We start from the raw sequence: 21,026 nt of genomic DNA, 5'->3' as shown, positions 1-21,026 counted from the left end.
AGGGGCTGGCCGCTGGGGACCAGTCTCAGGAGCTGGGGCAGGGGCCCTGGCCGGTGCAGGCAGTCCTGCACCTCCCCGCAAGCCCACTGTGGGGCTTGGCTCTGGGCTGTGGGCAGCTGCCATGGGCCAGATGGGGCCAGGGCTGGGAATCAGGCTGAACAAAACTGAGTGCTTGGGTCAGGCTGGTTTCGAGGACCTGGCAGTCCTCCTCTGTTGCTGCTACCACCCGGGCCACCATGGTACCCTGCTGATCTTGGGCCTTGACCCGCCTATCCAGGAAGGTGATGTACCTCTCTTTGAGGGCAAGGTAAACCCAGCCTGTCTCCTGCTCATAGTCCACATCTTGGGCTTGCCAGGCCTGAGAGTCCATGAGCTGCTCCTCCAGTGCAGTGACCAGTTGGCCCAGCATCAGGTTCTTGTCCTGGGTCTGCCACTGGCAGAGGTGGCACATGCAGAGGGTGTCATCTTTCAAACAATTTTTTTCTGGTGCTTTTCCTTGATGAAGTGTGTACCGTGCCTGAGAAAGTGAGATATAATGAGTTTTTAGGGATCACTGATGCACCAGAAATCAGTGCACAGAGTCAATTTGGCACTGTTGAACAAAATGCAAGATAAAGTCCCCTTTCCTCAGTACAGTTCCAGACAAGTACTACTAGCAAACCTTCAGAGGAACTTTAATTCAGTTCTATTTATGAAGTAATACATTTCATACAAGGCAAATGCATTCTTGTAAACACAGAAATCCTCACTTCAGAAGACTTACTGAATCAGCCTATTTAATAGCATTGTTACTCTTCTTTTCTTTTTTTAAATTAAACTTGACCAGAAAAAAAGAAATATCAACGGCTTTCCCATTCCATTTCTTAGTACTATCTCTGGTGCAAATCCTATATTTATATGAAATAATGTTATTTATTTCCTTGAATAAGCAAGAGATTTAAGATATGGAAAAAGTAGGACATGTCTCTGAGATTTCAATCCAGAAAAATAAAATAATAATATATTTTTTTCAAATAAAAAAATCAAATTAAATTGAATCTACAGGTGAGCCATGTAGTGTGCAAGTTTGTCATTACCCTGAAATAGAATAGTTTTCTGAAAGCATACTGTTAGGTTTACAATAATTTGGATTATTAAGAAGTATTAGCTTTACAGCTGAATACAAGGCATGACCTGTGGCCTAGCAATGCAACTGACCACAAGGCAGAATGATAGCTAGGTCTTTGCTTGTGTCAAGTAATCATTTTAACTGCACCAAGCATTTTCTGAGTTAAAAAGTGAATCTGTGTCTGTGTGCTAAAAAAAAATCAGCTACAGCAAGAAGTAAGATAAGACAGAGAAACCATTGTTTGAGCTTACTGGTTGTGTCCTTGAGAAGTATCTTCTACTGTGTAAGGTTTTGCTAACATAATGTTACTGTTACTTAACTTTTAGCTTTTAAAAAGTGCTAGTTCAGCTTAATAGAAATATGCTGTTACAAAGATTTGTAGAGCACCTCCCCAAGTATTGCCTTTTGTTAACCATATAGTCTTGCTTTGTTGTAAGAAGTATAAAAGATCGCCTCACCCTTGAGGGGGGGCCATTTTGCCTTTTGCTGGCTTTATGGTCTTTGCTCGAGCAAATAAACAGCTGTCTTTCTTTACCCGCATTGTCTGTCAATCAAATTACAGCTAGACAACGGACCTTAGGGAGGTTTCTCCCACCACAGCCACTCCAGATTTTGATTTGTATTCCCTCCTGGACACATCTCCAAGGTCCTTGCTCTTCCTGCAAAATATAGTGAAATGCCAGGCTACCTTTCTCGGACTTACTCCTATTTCCTGAGCCATACACCTAGCTTTTTTCCTGGGCAATCTCCTTCAACTTCTTTTTAAAAGGTAATTTAATTCTTTTGTAGATATGCCCCCCAAAATATTCAGGCCTACCTCCAGGTAGAAGTGTATGTGTGTGTGTGTGTGTGTGTGTGTGTGTTCTCATCTCCAGATGCAATGGAGTGGGAGCCAGATGGCTGATCAGGTTTTCATAAACCCTTTCCCTGCCAGTGCAGATCAGAGACAAATTACAAGAAACCCAACTAAATGAAATATGTCACAAGCCATAACATGCCAGAAGTTAAGAATGAAATATTGAAAGATTTTATTTATTAAACCCTTCCAGAAGCTCTTTTCACAGGCCAATTTCAGAGCCCAGTTTCCATTTAATGATTACTGCAAAATGGAACTGTGAAAGATTCATGATCGCCCTCACTCCTCCCCAGTTAAAATTCCTTTGACCACTCAGCTACTGGTATGTGTTAGGACTCTTGACAATGTACAAGGATCTTAGGAGGTAAACGAAGGGTTATCTCCAAGAACACTATTCTATAAATTACATCAGATGAGAGCTGATAAAATGCATGCACCTTTTCCCTACACACACACACACACAGAACGCACAGTACTCGCTGTTTAGTCCTTCTTAAAGCCACACAATGGAATTGCCTCTTACTTCCTATAAAGATAACAAAGTAGTCTAGATTGAATCTTTGGTTTATTCAAGAAATTATTAACCTGACAGGAAATGAATTTGCCCAGCATTTCAGTTACTGTAGAAACCAAAATTACTCTTGCAGCAAAACTTCCATTCACTTCAACAGGAGCATATAACAAGCTAACTAACCAGAGAATAAATTATAAGATATCTCTACATTTAGAATTAATTATTGAAAAAGTAAACTTACCCACACACTGGACAATTCTTTTTGGCTACCTGCCATTCTCCAAGTAACAGTATATTAGTTTCCTCTTCTCTGATGTGGATCACTGCTAAATGGTATGCCTGGGGGTGGCTACCATGAGCAGCGTATGATGATGATCAGAAAAAATGAGTCTGGGGTTTCTCTCTAAGTTTGAGATACACCCCTGCTTCATTTGAAGCAGGTATCAAACACATCAGGCCCTGTGCGCTGCACGAGTTGTGCAGGGCCAATTCATGAGTGGGATTGAACCCACAGACTGGTTTCAGTATGTGGGTCCCATCCAGTTGCAGGCACTACATGAAGCGCACATCCTGCATTGCCCCTGTGTCTTAAGACGTGATTGACTGGTTAATCAAGTCTTAAGTAGTAACTCAGCCACACATTCATGCAATTAATGGTGTGACAGAACAAGGAATAAGCCACAAAGTTATTACATAAAATATGTGTAATAACTTTGCAACTGGTTTCTGTCACAACTTCCATCTTAAATTGAATGTGTAGCCAGATCAATCAGCTGATCAGGGTTTCCAGCCTTGGGAGTACATTAGAGCCGATGGTTGTAGTATGCCCCCAAGGCTGGGAAAGGCAGTTAGCTGATGGGGGCTTTCAGCCTCAGGGGTGCATAAAAGTCAAGGGCTCTGATACACCCCAGAGGCTGGGAGTGGCAGTCAGCTAATCAAGGCTCTCAGCCTTGGGGGCAGGTCGGAGCCCTTGACTCTAATGTGCTCCCATGGCTGGGAGTGGTTGGCTAGCTTGCTATTTGCCTATGCAGGAGGAACCCAAGATCATGATCCCAGGCTCCCCCTACACCAGCAATATGGCATGATTGGAATCTGATCCCCGATCCACAATTCTGCCTCTGGCCGTGCATGTATAACATAGCAGGAAGCTCATCTATTGGGATTGTAAATTAGATCCCGTTGCACCTTTAGCTGAATTTCTGCCAGGGACCTTTAACACCCCTGATTTAAAGGATTGCTAAGGTTACTGCGGCAAATCTATCAGGAAAGCAAATTTGTTTCTAAACTGAATGCATTTCAGGACAGTTGGTCTCGCTTTTTAGACCAACATGGCTACAAGCTATATCCCTTTCAGAACAGTTGGTATTTATCTGAAAACTCTGACATTCATCTTGTTCTAGACTCCAAAATTTAATAATCAATGCTGTAAATATTTCTTATTATTTATATTTATTCCATCATTTAATAAACAGGTATACTTAATGAAAAAGGTCTTGTCTTTGTTGGAGCTTTTTTCCATATATTAATACTTCTGTTGCTTTTGCCCCACCTCAAATGATGTAATTGTACACATTTGTGAGCTGTGGAGAAGACTGTAGTACTACCAATAAATAGAAGATGAGAAAACTAATGTCCTGCCGTCACATCAGTGCAACTCCATTAACTACCCATGGCTCAACAAAGAGGATTTAGCCTTAGGACATTTAGAAGGCAAACAGCAGAAACAGATTAAATATGAAGAATCAAGAATTTTGTTTCATCCAAACATTTTAGCAAGGTAATTGAGGGACACCCGCAGAAAATTCCCAATGAAATGTTTTCCCAAGTTTTTTCAGTGTTTTTTTAAAGTATTCAAAGTGTATCAGACCTTTATGCTACAAAAAAATAACAAAAAATACCACAAAAGTGCATCTTAAATTCATCTAACATGCATTTAGGTCTGATACATAGAATAGGGTGCATCAACATGTGCTATTAATGCTATAAAGACTTACTGCACAGTTAAATACTGTGCAGTAAGCTTTCCCTGGCAGCACATCTTTATGTGATCTGTGTTGGGGGCTGCTCCTACCCTGCTCTGGCCCCCTTCTGCATCCAGGGTTCTAGCCTGGGGGGTGGCAGGAAGTGCGGGGCCAGTTCCCATGCACATGGGGCCAAGAGACCTTTGCTGGCTACTCCAGCAGCTGTCTTCTTGCCCCATACACATTGGGAGGGTCCCTGATGTGCAGGGGCTTAGAAGACGGCTGCTGCTGAAGAGCTGTCCCAATCCCATGCACCTAGGGACAAGCCCTGTGCTCAGTGGGACAGCTCTTGGCCATAAGCAAGATAGCTCTTGGCCAGCCCCAGGTTGCTCAGGGAAATCCCTGCCCAGCTGGGGTTGGTTGGGGTCTGCCCCAGAATCAGGACAGTTCCCAGCCAGCCCCCAGCTGCGTAGGGAAGCAGAGAGCTCCCCAGTCCTGGCACTGCTTAGCTCCTGTTTCTTGTTGGGAAAGCCGAGAATTACCCTGTCCCAGCACTGCTTGGCTCCCAGCCCCTGAGGGATCCAGGAATTGAGCAGCACCAGGACCAGGGGAGTCCCCATCACCTGTGGCCCCCTAATTTGGGGCTGAGCATGAGGAAATTTGGTCCTGGTCAGTCTCTATACATGCACTGTTGCACAGTATCTACTGCACAGTTAGTTTACGTCCTGTATTTACAGGCAGTAGCTAACTGCACAGTAGATTAATTTACTGCACAGAAAATTGTGCAAATGTGTAAACAGTCACATTTTACTGTGCAGTAGATTAGTCTGGTTCATTTGAAAACAATGGAAGGAAAAATAAACTGCAAATATGTCTAGATTCACTAATGAAATAATCAAAAGCTCAGCATAAATATAAGAAACAGTATATTCTTTACATAGCCTAAATAATTAAATTTCCTAGTATGATAGATGGTGAAATCATTTAATAATAAAACATATTGAATCAGATCCTATTCTCTAAGACACTGAAGTGAATCTGGAATTGACTGCTTTTGACTTTTATTATTGTATCCAGTGATTTACACCACAGTAACTAGGGCAGTGTGAAGCTTCAGGTGCTGATTTAATTTGGAGGAGATTCAGCCCGATACAGAGGCCGAATCTCTGAATCTGAATTGAATTGGGAGATCAATAAAAAGGTCTGAATCAATTCAAATCTCTCTGAATTGATTCAGAACAGATTTGGAGAGCTTCGGAGATTCGGGCAGTCCCCACTTGCCACTGCAGAGAGCTGGACCCGGACTCTGTGTTGGTAAGTAGGGAGTGAGGGGGAGGGGCTGGAGGCCCCCACCAGGCCCCATCCCCTGTCTGCTCCCCCAGCCCCCTTGACCCCCGCCCGCTCTCCCAGCCCCATGAATGGCTGCCCCACCCGGGCCCAGCATCCTGACACTTTTAAAAAAGAAAGCCCCACACTCACCGGCTGCTGCAGTGGCTGTTGCGGCTTCTGGGGGCTCATGGCAGAGCCCCCCCACCTATGCAGCATGGGGCAGTGGGGGGCAGTGGGGATCGCCCCCTTGCCTGGCAGCATCCAGTGAGTGCGGGGCTTTTTTTTTTTTTAAGAGCCGGGATGCTGGAGCCACGAGAGCAGGAAGAGGATTGGGGCTCATGGCAAAGCCCCCCATGCAGCATGGGGCAGTGAGGGGCAGCAGGGATTGCCCCCCTGGCCTGGCAGGAGCTGGTGAGTGCGGGAGTTCCCCCCCACCTTTTTTTTTAAGTGCCGGGATGCTGAGGCCAGGCGAGGCAGCCATTGATGGGGCTGGGAGAGTGGGTGGGAGGTGGGTCCTGTTCAATTAGGAGTTTTGGCCATTTTGGTGGCAGCCGAATATCTGAATCAGATTCAGCTGAATTGATTTGGGATAGTGATGCGGGTGGTCACCACTCACCACCCCCTACAATTGTCTCTGGCTGCTAGTGAGGTCTGAGAGGCAATCTGTTGGCAAAGGAAGGATGAGGACTTGGTTCTAGGATGAAAAGGCAGCCTCAGTTTCATAATTTAACAGTACATCAAGGTGTGGCAGGAAAGAAGGGAGGAAAGGGTACCTCAATTCAGCTTGAGGTAGTGGCCACTTGGCCACCAGGAGGCAGCACCCGGGTCCTGGTCCTGCTATACATTTCCACTGAGATTATTGAAGGTATGAGTGGGTTTGACATATGCTGGCCACGTCTACACGAGACGTTGACTGTGCAGTCCTTACTATGTGGTCATTTAGTACTTGTTTATACTAAATGACTGTGCAGTAAGTGGAGTTAATGTTCAGTTGTTCCTATGAATGGCTGTTTCGTGACACTGACTGTACAGTTGCTCATGACCACTGCACAGTAGTGTTTCATCATACTTCCTGCCATGCAACATTATTGTGCAGTAGTCACAGGCTACTTCACAGTCAGCATATTGTGTAGACACAGCCACAGAACCTGTTCATAATCCCAAAGGAAATCAGGAAACTTGCCTGACTCTTAACACTTTTCTGGTTCTGTGACTGTTCACTTTGGTAATTATTGGTATCATAGTCTCTCTTTTCTAAGACTCAGTTGTCATAGCTTCCACTGCTTCAGATTTCAGTTCTTTTTTTTCTTTCCATGTTGAAAGAAAAATTGCTCTTGCTGTAGGTCTTGGGCAGTTGCATTGCTATCTTTAGGGAATCTCCAAATGAAATGATCTCTACATAGAAAGTCTGCAGTACTTATTTTAATTAAAAGATAAATCAGTAGAAACCCCTTGCACTCAATGTAGGTGAATAGAAAAAAAAGAGACAGTAGTGAGGACTTCTTCATTTGTTATTTGGTTTCAAAAGGGAGATCTGAGCAGAGACAACCAGATTATGATCAAAGGGTAACCTGCTATCTAAATTTACTTTAGAGCTATCAAAATATTCATGTTCCACAAGAAAAACACTCCACATACTTGTTCCTCAGACCATTCATGGAACTTCTGTATAGCAGCAGGCAGCCACTTCAGAAAAACGTTTCTGTCAGATTTTCCCTCCTGCAAAATTATTGAGGAAAACAAGCATGTTTTTCTTGAACAGTTTAGCAATATAGAGGTTTAATCCCATATGAGGAAGTGAAATTTGTTTTTTGTTTTTGGGGTTTTCTTTTGTTTTTCTTGGAGGGTGGGGAGTGTTCACTGACAGGGAGGTTAAAATTAGGCCACTCTGTGAAAAGCTAAAAATATTTGGGTCATTTCCTAATTTTATTCCAATCAAAGCATTTTAGGAAGTAATGAAAAAGGTACCAGGGTGGCTGTCTGTCTGTCTCTGGCAACAGGGTCAGGACCTGCTCCCTGCTACTGCTCACACCCAGCCGTGTCTACTGTCTTGCAGGTGCTGTGGCACATTTGCTTTAGCCAGCGGCTGCCTCAACTGCTCTACAGTCCCAGACCCCACCACAAGGTGCTGGTCTAGTGGGTGGAAGACATTGCCTGGGAGGAAGCATTCGAGGCTGAGCTCCTGGCCCTGGAGCAGGAGCTCCTGCGGCTTCTGCAGGAGCAGATTGTCATCAAGCACTGGGCAGTGGGGGCCATAGACAATGACTGTCTGGTCCTGGACACTGTTCTGGGCCTAGTGGTCATGTGCATGCTCCCCACTGATTCATAGATTAGGGCTGGAAGGGACCTCAGAAGATCGAGTCCAGCCCCTTGGAATGGCCCAAGGCTGGGGTGCTGGCCACCTGCCCTCTGGGCTCCGCTCCCCAGGTGCCCCCATCCTACAGCTCCCCAGTCTGGGGCAATAAAAGACTGTGAGATGGTTGTATATAGTTTGCACATTGGGAAGCATTTTTTTTTTATTGTTGAAGGGTGGGGAGGGTGGTGGGGAGGGTGGTGGAGGGGCTCTGTTTGTTGGTGATGGAGGGAGGGGCAAAAGGGCTCTATGTGTTGAGGGGGCAGGGATGGGGGTGGGGCTTTTGAGGGGAATAAAGCTTTTACTTTCAACCATGTGTGTATTCTGAGAGTGGTGCTGGGGGTGGGGGATCTGTGGGCAGCCGGGCAAGTGGGCTAGAAGAGGGAGTGCTGTAAGAGGTGGTCTGCCAGGGCCTCCCACATCCGGTGCCCTGGCTCCCACTGGTGGGTGTGCACTTTGCCTGGGGCCTCACCAGAGGGGACCTGCTGCTGGAGCTGCTGCTGCAGCTTGTGCTGGTGGCCAAGTACTGGCAGCTGGGTCTGGTTTCAACATGGCTACCAAGTACTAGTAGATATGTGGCCAGAGGCTGAAGCTCCCCCTAGGGGCCGCAGGGGGACATGGCAGGGCTGGAGAGAACTGGCATTAACTTTAGTACTAGTTGCCTGCACATGTAGACACCTGCCAAAAATCAGTTACTGAGCATTAGGCTAATGTGCAGTAATTTTAATCATGATTAATTGCATGTGCCCATAGAGAGTTAATTAGCCATGTTAGTCTGAAGTCAGGCAGAAGGCAGGATAGAGATGGACCTTACAGAAGAACTGAATCAGAGATGCATAAGCTTTTGCAAGCAAAAGGTGAGTACATCAGATACATAGCAGAACATAGTATAGCACAGCAACTGATGAAGTGAGCTCTGCCTGACCACAGAAGGTTATGCATCTCTGATTCAGTTACTTTATAAAGCCCATCTCTGCCTTGTGTTCTCATCGAACATATGTTATCACATGATAATGTATCATATCCTAATTCAGGCAGCCTTTTGGTTTTTGTTAACACATTTAAAACAGGACTTTTGACTCCATTATTTGATAAAATCTTGATGACTCACTGAATTAATCCTCCCTTACTCTAAGGCAGCTAATTGAAAGGAGTTTATGCTTTCACTTTATCCCCTTCATTTTCATATAGGTTCCACTTACAACTGATGTGTCTTTCCAGTATTTGAGATGGTAACAATCCACAAAAGCTGGGACCTTATTTTTACTCCTTTATGAGGTAATGAATATGACACAAAACAGCACAGCACAATAGAACACACAACACATTTCTTCATTTTTATTTTAAAGAAAATGTGTCCTTTTATTCTGTTGTAGCTTCTGTGATATCAATGGAAAAAGTAATAAAATTAGTTGTGATATATTGTGAATAAACTAATCAGAAGTGTTAGCCCTTTTACCATCTATATTTTTCCAATAAATTATATTTTAGATAAACACCTTTTGAATTATTATTTCTACTTCTCCAGCTGGTTGCTCTGAAGCTGTGTTATGGTGAATCTTCTAAATTGCACTGTATTTCATCTCCCAGAATGATTTATTAATTCTAACTTTTTAAGGGGAAGATAGTAGATAACAGAATGAATAAAGATAATAAGGTGGATAAACAGAAGATAATAATAAATATATTTACTGTAGTAGAGAAATACTTGTCTGCACATGAATACAAAAAGATACCTAGTTGGGGGTCTGTAGAAAAGCAGAGGGAGTTAAAGGAAGAAAATCCATATCACTCCCTTCCCCTCAGCATCTGTAAAGCAAGCTGCATCACCAGTGAGGGGACAAACCACAGGAGCAGCTGAAACAGGGCAGCTGGAGAGCCTGTCCCAAGGCAGCAAACCCAGGAAGCCCCAAGACAGGTCTGGGAGTATGAGGGGAACAAAACCTTTACCTTCAGAGCTCTACTAATCTAAGGTGCAAACTGCCACAGCAGGGAAAGCACGGGCTGCAGGGAGCCTCCAGGGAGCACAGCTATGGTCTGACCCCTTGGAAGTTGGGCCTGGGAAACAGAGTCCCTGGGAGGGGAAAGCCCTATATGGGAGCAATAAGCCTGGGCTAGATCAGCTCAGGCAGTTTATACCCTCAGGGGAAGAATCACTTGATTTCAGTTCATCTCAAGTACTTCACCTTAATACAGGACAGACAAGCTGCAGCTGGAGACCAGAAGTCTGAGCTGATAGACTGGGAGTACACGGCAGAGAGCCCAAAAGGATGCAGCAAGTGGTGAGAGGGGAGACCCTACACTGAAGAGCAACAGTGGGATGTTCACCGCTGTAAAAGCCTCCATGAGGAAAGATAGCAGCCGATGCCAAGCTGCTTTCGGTGGTCCTTTTAAACAAGTAAGACATGGTCTCTTGCTTCTTGCTCTAACCTTCAGCCTCTGCAGGAGCCTTCCTCTTCACATGTGCCTTGGACTCCCAGTGCTGATCTATGCTGGTTTTCCTGGACATGTCCAAAGTTACATTGCAGGAGGTTTAAAAGAGCCTGCCTCCATCTGCATGCAAGGTCCCTGCAGGATACTGTCTTGCATGGTCCAGTGCTGAAATGTCTTTGGCGGTCTTGGAAGACTTCTCAGCAGACATGCTAAAGAAGAATCCTCATCAGGCAGGAGCATGCCTGTGTGCAGTTTAAAAGTTAGTGCTAAAAACCTCCCAATTTTCTGGCTGGCCCCTGACTGGCTCCTGGGCTGAGCCTACATCAGGGGCTCAGCCTCCGATTTTCTCCCTCTCCCCGCCTTCCTTCTCCTTCCTCACCCTCTTTCTCCCACCATGCTTCAGGACACAAGGGCTTCCTGCCTTTTTCTCTGCTTGCAGGTTTATTTTGGGTTATTTTCTCCCCACTCAGTGATTTTGTGCTTTTTCTTGGGGCCTACACTTTTTCATGGAGGCTGCCTGAAATCGTGGTTTCTGCAAAAATTGTGAAATTGCAGTTTTGGTAGGCCTCTATCTATGATACTTGAAAAGAAGAGATCTCCCGGGAATATCCTTATTTAACCACACTATTTCATACTCATAATATGAAGAGAAGCATAAGCACGAATGTTAACATTGTTTTCCAAGTATCATGTACATTTAAGACACTGTATCTCATAAAAAATCACTGAAGACAAAGGCAAGTTATAATCGCCAAACATAAAATTAAATTAGAATGTATTAGTAACCATATTTGCATCAATACTGAGGTTTATCTTCATGATACACTCACAGTGTATGGTACTACCACACCGTACATCAAGATATGTGGTGGTTATATTCAGTGGCCAAATTATCAAATCACGTGAAAAACTACAGTAGTTTAGTATGGTACTTCTAAGCGTAACACTAGCACCCTGCTCCTAAGCCTCTCTCCACCCTGACTTGTATTATTCATGGCTCTGAACAGAATTGAAATCTCCCTCTAAAAAATATAATAAAAACTGTTTCTTTGTATCATCACCTAAAATAGACTCTCTCTTACGAAGAACACTGTCTGAGGGGGTGGGTGGGGAGAAGGGAGGACACACACAAAATTCTTGGGAGAGTGAAAATTTTAAAGCCTTGTTACTTATCAGGGATCTTTCAAATAAGAGCCCTATGCCTATGTTAAATGGTGATTTCCAGAATTTATTTCTGATGCTGCTCAGAGGTTTTGAACATGAGGTAAGAAAAGACAATGCATCGTAAACTAATCACTTGAATATAAACACCACATAGATGTTTTTGATAGACAGATTCAAGCATGGACAGAACATAAATAAATCATATAAAGAAGACAAAAATGGGAAATACGAATGAATTTACTAATTGCAAATAGTGAAAAAATTCCCTTCATGGATACCTGTTGTGACATGTGTAGTAGGGTTCATTAAAGTGAAAACACTTAGGGACAGATTCCATGCACTATCTTTTTGGAAGTACAACTGAGACAGCGCAACCAAGCCTTCTGTTGTACTCCCTAGGTTTTGGCTGGCTTCTCAGTGAAGTTTCAGGATAGATCAGCTGTGGAGATCACTCTAAATTTTGGTGGCCTTACCTGGCCCCCTATGTCCAGATCCACAACTGTCAGGCCATACAGCTCTCTAGCCACATCTTATTGATATCTCTTCCTTTCCCAAGGTAACCCCCTGAAGCCAACGTGCAGGGATGGGCGTGGTATAGAGCTGTGTGTGTCACACTGAGCAGTGGCTCTCAACTTTTTTTGTACCAGGACCCATTTGTAAACATCAATGGCCAGTCCTGACCCAGTGCCCCTGACTCATGGTAAACTGCTCCCTGCCCCCAGGCCCTAACCCCCCAGCCTGCAAGGCAAAAGCCATGGTTTCTGATATTTCTTTGCAGGTGAATCTATTTTTAAAGTTTGTTAACAACCTTTTCATATATTCTTGTGATCCACTTTTGGGTCATGATCCATGAGCTGAGAAACGCTGACATACAATAGGTTGGCAATGGGTTCCTCCAACTCCTTTAAGGACTGTTATAACTGGGGGAAGGGAAAAGTTAAAGGCCTGCAGCAGGAGTGAGAACCTTCCTCCTAAACTTTGCTGGTATTTGAGTGCAAGATTCTTGTTAAGGAATCCAGTTTTCATATTGCATGGGATTTTTCAAGCAAGAAATCATTTCACCAATGTTACATTTGAAATCCTCTGCCTAGGAGCCACAGCTGCCTCCTCTCAATACAATTTCCTGCTCTGCTTAGGCACATCATCATCATGTTCTGTCACAGCCTGATCTTCCCACTTATCAAAAGCAGTTCAAGGCACCTACGAACAGTTAGCAAGGACTTTCAAAAGGGCCAATGCCATGTTTTTCTCATCAATCAGATTAGCAGATGGTTGACTCTCATGCATCACAGATTGCTATTGGCACCTTTCCACCTCCTCTCAAAAAGTTCTTGTGATATACTCCAGAGATGGCAAGATTGCCAAGATAGTTTACAAATTGCCTGGCTAATCATGACAATTTTCGGACAGTAATTTTTTAAATCTGCAGTCATATATTAGTTATAATGTATGTCAAGTCCAAGGAAAGTACATTAATTGCAGATTTAACAAACAAGATATTGATTTCACTTAATATATACTGTATTCTCTGTAAAATAGCATTATCAACTAGTTGAATTTCTGCTTCATAAGCCTGTAGTTGTGTTAATTTTTAGTGACATATATATTTATATTTCACACCTTCCAGGCCAGTGATTCTTAACCAGGGTGTTGTGACCCCCCTGGGATGCCTTGAGATGCTTTTGTAAACCAAAATTCAGTAAATGTTTACTCAGATACTTATATTTACTCCTGTGAGTAGCCCACTTATTTGAACCTGTGAGAAATTTTTTCTATCACATTTTCTTGTGGCATCATTACAGACAGTGCCCATAAATGCATCCTAAATTAATTATAAAATTCACAACTTTCAAATTTATATTTAAGTCCACCAAAATTATATATATATTTTGGGAATAGACAGGGATACTTCATTCATTATTTCTAGATGTTCAAGATATTAAAAGATGTTGTTAAGATAGAGTACTTTCTGATTACATTTTCATTTTATCATTTAAAAATTGAAAGATTTTTTTTTCAATTGCTTGTGCCCAAAATTGCTTGTGCCCCAAAGCTTTCAAAGAACCTTTTTTCCAACTACTCAGTTGGTCTAATAAAAGATATTGCATCTACTCAAACAAGCTTGCCTGCCTATGTCTTTAGACCAACACAGCTACAACCAAAAGCCCTGAAATATATATTTTTTAATTATGAAGGATATTTCTGCCACACTTGGTTATAATGGGAAGGCACACAAGATAGTATTTATGTGTTGAAACCTTTGTAAATTACTCAACGTAACTAAGTGTAGCAGAATCTATGCATAACTACAGCATAACACAAGCCTGAATATTTTTCACTATTATTTTATTGCAGCAATGGTGCAGCAAATATAGGTAATGGAAAAGACAGGAAATTTTGAGCACTTAGTTGATTTAAGAACATAGTGGGTGGATTTTTTTTTGATTTCTACTCAAGGAGCAAATCTATACATGTGATTTAATACGCAGTATCTTATTTTACTGCACTTTAAAGCATCACGTAAAAAAGTGCAATTACACTAATATGCAGTAAAATAGGCTACTGCACATTAAGCATCACTTAAAAATGCATGCTTTTGGTACTGCACATTAGGGCAGCCTAATGCACGTGTATTTAGTACCTCACATTGGAGGTACTAAATTTAATGTGCATTAGGAAAAGCATGTTAATGCATGCATAGATATGCCCAAGTTGTAGTACAGTGATTTTCATAAGTGACAGTGTTAAGAGCTCTTTCTTGTTCCAACTGATACTAATTGGACACAACTTGTTAGCATTGTAAAAACTATATCTAAAATTAATATAATCTATATTTAGTATGAGTTAAAATTTGAGTTAAAATCTTGTAAATGTGTTGCCATGTCATGTTGATGACATCTATAGCATGCAAAATTCTTACTCAGAATTTCTTTTATGATTCACCTCAGAAGGGGTCTTCCACTTGCCAGAGGATGAGAGTATGCACATGGGCAGTACCACATTACAGTTGATGATGAGTATCCCACTCCTTTCACCCAAGTGTAAATTGTGAATGTGTGTATTCTTTAACATTTATTTAGCAGGGCTGAATGGGAGCAATATATTCTTATACAAAATGTAAGTTCTGTAACTTTTATCCATATATGACAACTGTTTAAAAATGCCTAGCTTTTCTTTCAGCAAAATGAGTAAGTAGGATGTGTGCTTTACTTCTACTTTGAAATAGTCAATTTTAAAGCTAAAAGGAATGGACAGTACAACCCCAGTTATCTGAAATGATTCAGAGATACCAAACACATTTAAAAACTAATTGGAGGTACTCATACCACCTGGCTGGAGAAGAAAGTCTCATTTCAATTGGTTTGTGCTACTTTAGGTTCAGTATCTTTTAAAAACTTGTTTTTCAGAGTTCAATTGCAGAAGCCAGAATAATGTCATGAAAATAAACAAAATGTATATGCTTAAAGGAAAGCAGTTTACCATTATTCCTTTGTATTACAGTATCATTTCCATGTCAATATCTAGTTTAATTATATTTAAGAATAAGAAAAGAAAGACTGGTATATATTAACAATTTTGTCTGTTAGCACAAAAAGTTATGTAGTAACGGAGACCAAATATAAAGCTGATTTGAGTAATTAATATTAAAGGTATGATATCTGAATGTCCTAAAGGATTAGGCACCCAGGTGTTCCTCATTTTCTGTAGGAGTTAAAAAATGAAACCCCTCATTTCATTTTGAGAATTCTACCCTAAATGATTTACTTTGTCAATTCTGTGTTCTCGTGGAGGAGTGGAATGAAAAGTAGGACTTCAATCCTGGTTCTGATACTGTCTATCCAATTGACTGTGTGCAATTAAGTTTTAAGATTCAGATTCCTTACTTGAAAAATTTAGGAAACTAGAGAAACTATATTTATCTAGTAAATAATATTCAGTAGGTGCTTAGCATGTGTAAAGCATGATTTGTTTCTAGCATAAATGGCAAGAAAAAACAGGAGATCATAGTTTCTAGTCCTCTGAATAATACATTAGGTGGTTTTGAAGGGGCATGTACTCTATAGCTTTTTCAAAACTCCAGTATGTGCATTTTCATATTTTGCACAGATTAAGACAAACAAATCCACAAAAAAAACTGAAGTTCCCTATGAATCTATGCCTGCCCCCAAAATCACACCAAATGAACCAGTAAAATTCCTCACACTTGTACATTTTTGTGATGAATTTTCATCAGATTTGTCCAGCCATTATCACCAGAGATCCTGGTTTTTGATACCTCCACTCCATATTTGGATTAAAAATAATATCCCCAAATCCACATTTTTCCATGATTAAAATGAAACACCACACACACACACACACACACACACACACACACACACATATATATATGTGGTGTTTCATATATATATATATATGTGTGTGTGTGTGTGTGTGTGTGTGTGTGTGTGTGTGTGGTGTTTCATTTTAATCAGTGGAATAAAAGTGGTGTTTTGTATATATATATATATATAGAAGTGGTGTTTCATTTTAATCACGGAAAAATGTGGACTTGGGGTTACATTTTAATCACAGAAAAATGTGGATTTTTGGTTTTTATGATAGACTAGTGAATTGCCTGTCAAGAATGATGGATGAATTTCAGATAACAAAAACAAACAGATAGATTTTACTTTTTATATTTATGAAATAAATTAAATATTTATAAAACAGAAAATAGGCTGAATATTTGAAGATACCAATCCTTTCCTGCACTTGCTCTCATCCAGTGGGCTGGAGGCAGACTTGCCCATGCTGCTGCCCGGCTGCTGCCTGCGCACCTCTTTGCTGGGCAAGGGGAAGGGCAAGTGAGCCTCACAACAGCTGCCCATGCCCCAAGGCTTTCTCCATGCTGCCCCTGGGTGCCTCCTTTCCTGCTTGGGGCTTGGGACGGAGCCACTGCTGCTCACCCACTACCTTGTGCCTCTGCCCTGCTCTCACTTTTCCTCAGCTGGCCCCTCCCTCTACCCTCCCCACTGTGCCAGGCTCCTGGTACCCTTCCAGGAGGAGGTCAGTAGAAACAGCCCTGGCCCCTGACTTTTTTCCCAGTTCTGGAAGTTGGGTTCATCCTGACATGGTCATGAAACAAATGGTAAGGTTTAGCAAAGAAATTTCTCTGAAGACGCAAATGTTCTCTCTCTTACAGCTTTCAAACTATTCGTATTTAAGAGCGTTAAAGACACACAGACAGACACACAGACCGATGGACTCAACCCCTTATATATATAGACTGGGTACCACTCCGCTGAGGCTTCAGGCAGCCTGTTCACTGGCAGATTTCCAAAATCATGACAATCTCCAACAAGAACAACAAAATCCAGCTTTTTTATTGCTGATGTTTTCAGAAGAAGACAGAAGATTGGATGATTCATCATTAAACATACCTTGCAAAATGAGAGAGCTGTATTTCATATACACGTGGTGAGTGAAGATGTCATTTAAATTCAATTTTAATTCTGTGCAAAATAGAGTCCAGTTTTCTCTTGTTGGATCTTTCAGTGCTACAGCAGGAACTCTATTAAAAGACTGTTGATGTCAATGGAAGTCTTGCCAATGATTTTAACAGGCTGCAAACCAGACCTCTGAGCTCTGCAAAATATAGTACATGAATCATATCTTGGGAACCTTTCCAGAAATTTCAGAGATCTTTACCTCAAGTCCTTCATTCATGAGTGACTTTGAACTACTGGAAGCAGACATCAGAGATTTCATGCAGGATAATGGAAGCCAGAGCTAAAAACTGGATGGCTCTGTGTAACTGGAGCAACAGACCAGGCAATTTTAAAGTTAGCAACCCAGGGCAGGGAACACTAAATAGAGATGTATGTGTGCATACAAAAGCTGTTTTAAAGGGAGTAATATGAACTGGATTTAAACTTGAGATTGTCTTTCACACAGTGCAGAATCAATCAAGTGGTAACAACTCCAAATTTCTTTCAAAAACAAAAGAGATCTTGGAGATGGGATGAAAAAAAAGTGCATAGAAAATGAAAACTTTTAAACTTGTGAAACATGACTAGTTCCTTATGAAACACTCTTTTAAAAGCAGTGTCAAGTATAGGATAAATATAGATCAGTATTTGTCTTGTGACCATCCCTCCCATAGTTTGTATATTTACATTATCCCATTTCATTATAGTGAATATGAAATGACCTCATTCACCAGCACATTTCTCTTCCCCCCAAAATGTCAAAGATAATTATTTGGGAAATCCTTCATAGGTGCATCTACACTGAGACACTGGTGCAGGCAGCTTCCAGGGCAGGGGCGTCCAGCCCTTGCCCTAATCTTGGAGTGGGGGTTAAGCAGCAGGCAGTTGCTTGGGGTAGGGATGTTGGGTGTGAGGCAGCTGCTCCAGAGGCAGGACAGCTTCCCTCTCCACTCAAAGCCCAGGCATGACTCCAGAGCCCCCTGCCAGCCTGGGGTGGCATCTGGGGAAGCCTAGAGCTCCCTCTGGCTGCCACATGGAAGCAGAGTAGGGCAGGAGTAGCCCTGCCCTGAACTACTGCCATTGGCCCCATTCACATGAGCTTGCATGCGTCTGTTGCAGCATCTCAAAGGAGTTTGAGATACCACAGAAGGCACCCTGCAAACTAGAAAATGTTCCCTGCACTCCGTATTTGCAGCACAGACTCTAAATTTGATATCGAGGAATCCCTGTCTAAAAAAAAAAAAAAAAACACTGGAAAAAAGTGGCACAGGGCACACTCTCAGAGCATGGCTGGAAGCAACTGTAGGCTGGGTCCCCAAGGAGATGCTCTAGCACCCAGCCAGAGGGTCTCTATGGCTACTGTGTCCCTGTGCTGCTCTAGCATACTGCCTCAGCATGCTGGAGAAAATAAAAGTGAGGCATGGCTTGCAGCATTGGCTCTGGGGCTGGCTGGGACACAGGCTCTGTCCTTCCTGTGTTGCTCCAGAGCCTGCCTGGCACTTAGGTTCTGCCCTGGACCCAGGCACAGCAGCAGGACCAGCCCAACTGTCTTGCAGCCTTGCACAGGGTCCAGCTGTGTCCGTGTCCTGGAGGCTGAGGTCACCCAGGTCTCAGCTGCAGACCGGCAACAGAGTCAGGAGGACCCAGAGGCTGTGGCAGAGACCATGGACGATCCTAGTAAGCAGGGATCTGGGTTTTCTGTTTCCCATGGAAAAATATGTTTTTCCCTTTTAAAGGTGGAACCACAGGTTTCCTCATTTGCAAACAGCTCTCTGCAGGCTGGCAGAGTTCCAGCCTGCAAGAGCTACTCGCCAATGGGAGAGAAACCCTAAGCCAGGGGCAGCCATGGAGGCCGGCTGGCCTGAAGGCATAAGCTCATGTGGGTGGGTGTAGGGAGTGTGGGGGAGAGTGTAGATGGCAGTTGGGGGGAGCCCTGTACCCCCATGGTACATAGCCCCAACTGCTGGTAGCAGCAGCAGCAGCCAGCAGTGGGCCCTTGGTGTGTTCATGGCCTACTTTAGACACAACCTCCTGGTGGTGCACAGTTCTACCTAGTCCTGGATGCTGCATGTGGCAGCATGGTGCCAGCCTGGCCCACTGGTGCACACCTTCAGGCAGGGCTGGGCTGCCTCCATGCCTCCATGTGGGGCTCCTGGCACTGCAGGTGGGAGGCGTGCACCATTGGGCCAGATCAGCTCCTGCCTTCATGTGTGGCTTCCAGCACTCCAGTTAGGACCCACATGTGGTGTCACAGAGCCCACCCAGACTGACGGCATGCGAAATGGAAGCTGAGGGGACTTGCATATCATTGGGCCAGGTGGGCTCTGTGCTACCACATGCAGATCCCTGCTGGAGTGCTGGAAGCTGCACATGGAGTCAGGGGCCAGCCTGGCCTGATGGCATACAGCTCCCACCTGCAGTGCCAGGAGATCCATGTGGTGGCATGGAGCCAACCTGGCCACTTGAAGGCATGCGCCAGTGGGCTGCACTGGCTCCGTGCTGCCACATGCAGCCCCCAGGACTCAGGTGGAGCCATGCGCCATGAGGGGCTCTGTCTGCAGTGGGCCCTGAGCACCCTGAGGGCCTCCTGCTGTCTGCTGTCACCAGCAGCGGGGACTGTGTACCATGGAGAGTGGGGGGTCATGTGTTGGGGCCTCCTTCACAAACCCACACACATTCCAACACCTACACTCCCCCACAAACCCCACTCCCCTCCATAAACCCCATGCACTCACCCACAAACACCCAACTCCCCACAAACCCTCCACACACCCATGAATTCACGCACCGTCCACAAACCCCACACACTCCCAAACTCCACAGCCATCCCCCCACACCTGTCCCCCACAAACCCCACATCCCCCTGAGAGAATTAAGAGTTGGAGAGAAAGACGCAGCAGGGTGGGGTGGGGAGGGGCTATATAGACAAAATATATTGGAATTTAGAATGTATTTCATTTTAATAATTGCAGCACTGGTAGGCATCCAAATTGCATTAAAATTGTAAATATATCAATAAAAAATTGTGCCCATCTGATAGAGAGATATATACTGGTATTTCATTTTAATCATGGAAGAACATGGATTTTGGGTTTTTTAATCAGAGAATGATGTGGTGACCCTGGGGCTCTGGGCCACTTGCAGCCAGCCTCTGGCCACTAGGTCCTGCACCAGTGGCCCTGGGCCAGCCACAGCAGCCTTCCCAGACTCTGGTGCTGGCTCCTGGCACAGTCCCACCAGACTGCCTGTCCTATGTTGTGCCCCTGTGCTGGGTGATGCAGGTACCTGTCCAGGCCCACCAGCACCTGGTCTGTCACATGCACCCCCTGAAGGCTGTCAAGGGAGTCATGCTGGTGTCATCCCTGATGGCATACGCTGCCTCCTGTGGGTGTAACTGATCCCAATAGGAGACTGTGGACCTCATGGTGTTGTGGGAAGAGGCTGAGGTCCTGAGCCAGTCACTAGCAGTGGGTGCTCCAACACCCATGTCTATGAGGTCCTGTCAGGCCACAAGTGAGACCACAGGCATGACCAGTTGACAGTGCTGCATAAAAGTCAAGGCCTTGAGGCATGGTGGGTCAGTGTCACTGACCACAATCATCAGTCAGGGATTGCCTGCATGTCCATGCCCTTTATGCGGCAGCTGGACCAGATCCTTGCGCCCTGACACCGTGGCTAGAGCCATGCCATGTACACCAACATGGGTGGCCTTCCTAAGCCTCTGTTGTGGCCTGGCAGCAGTAATGAGGTGTCAGCAGGGAGGGCCTCTAGGGGTGCCAGGAGCCCAATCTGCCATGGGCCCCACCCCTGTCATCCAGCAGCTCTGGGAGCCCAGGC

The 21,026-nt window shown here is 44.0% G+C and overlaps 1 long non-coding RNA gene across 1 annotated transcript; it reads left to right on the top strand.

Annotated features, from left to right (window-relative positions):
- The first annotated feature begins 1,070 nt into the window (after nt 1-1,070).
- Nucleotides 1,071-20,082, top strand: LOC109284603 (uncharacterized). The gene is made up of 4 exons (XR_002092129.2): nt 1,071-1,877; nt 9,313-9,399; nt 10,318-10,519; nt 16,904-20,082. It is a non-coding gene; the product is annotated as an uncharacterized LOC109284603 (long non-coding RNA).
- The last annotated feature ends 944 nt before the right edge of the window (nt 20,083-21,026 follow it).

The sequence above is a fragment of the Alligator mississippiensis genome, chromosome 2 (genome assembly GCF_030867095.1).
Source record: "Alligator mississippiensis isolate rAllMis1 chromosome 2, rAllMis1, whole genome shotgun sequence".
Classification (NCBI taxonomy): Eukaryota; Metazoa; Chordata; order Crocodylia; family Alligatoridae; genus Alligator; species Alligator mississippiensis.
This window is presented reverse-complemented; position numbering and strand designations above follow the sequence as displayed.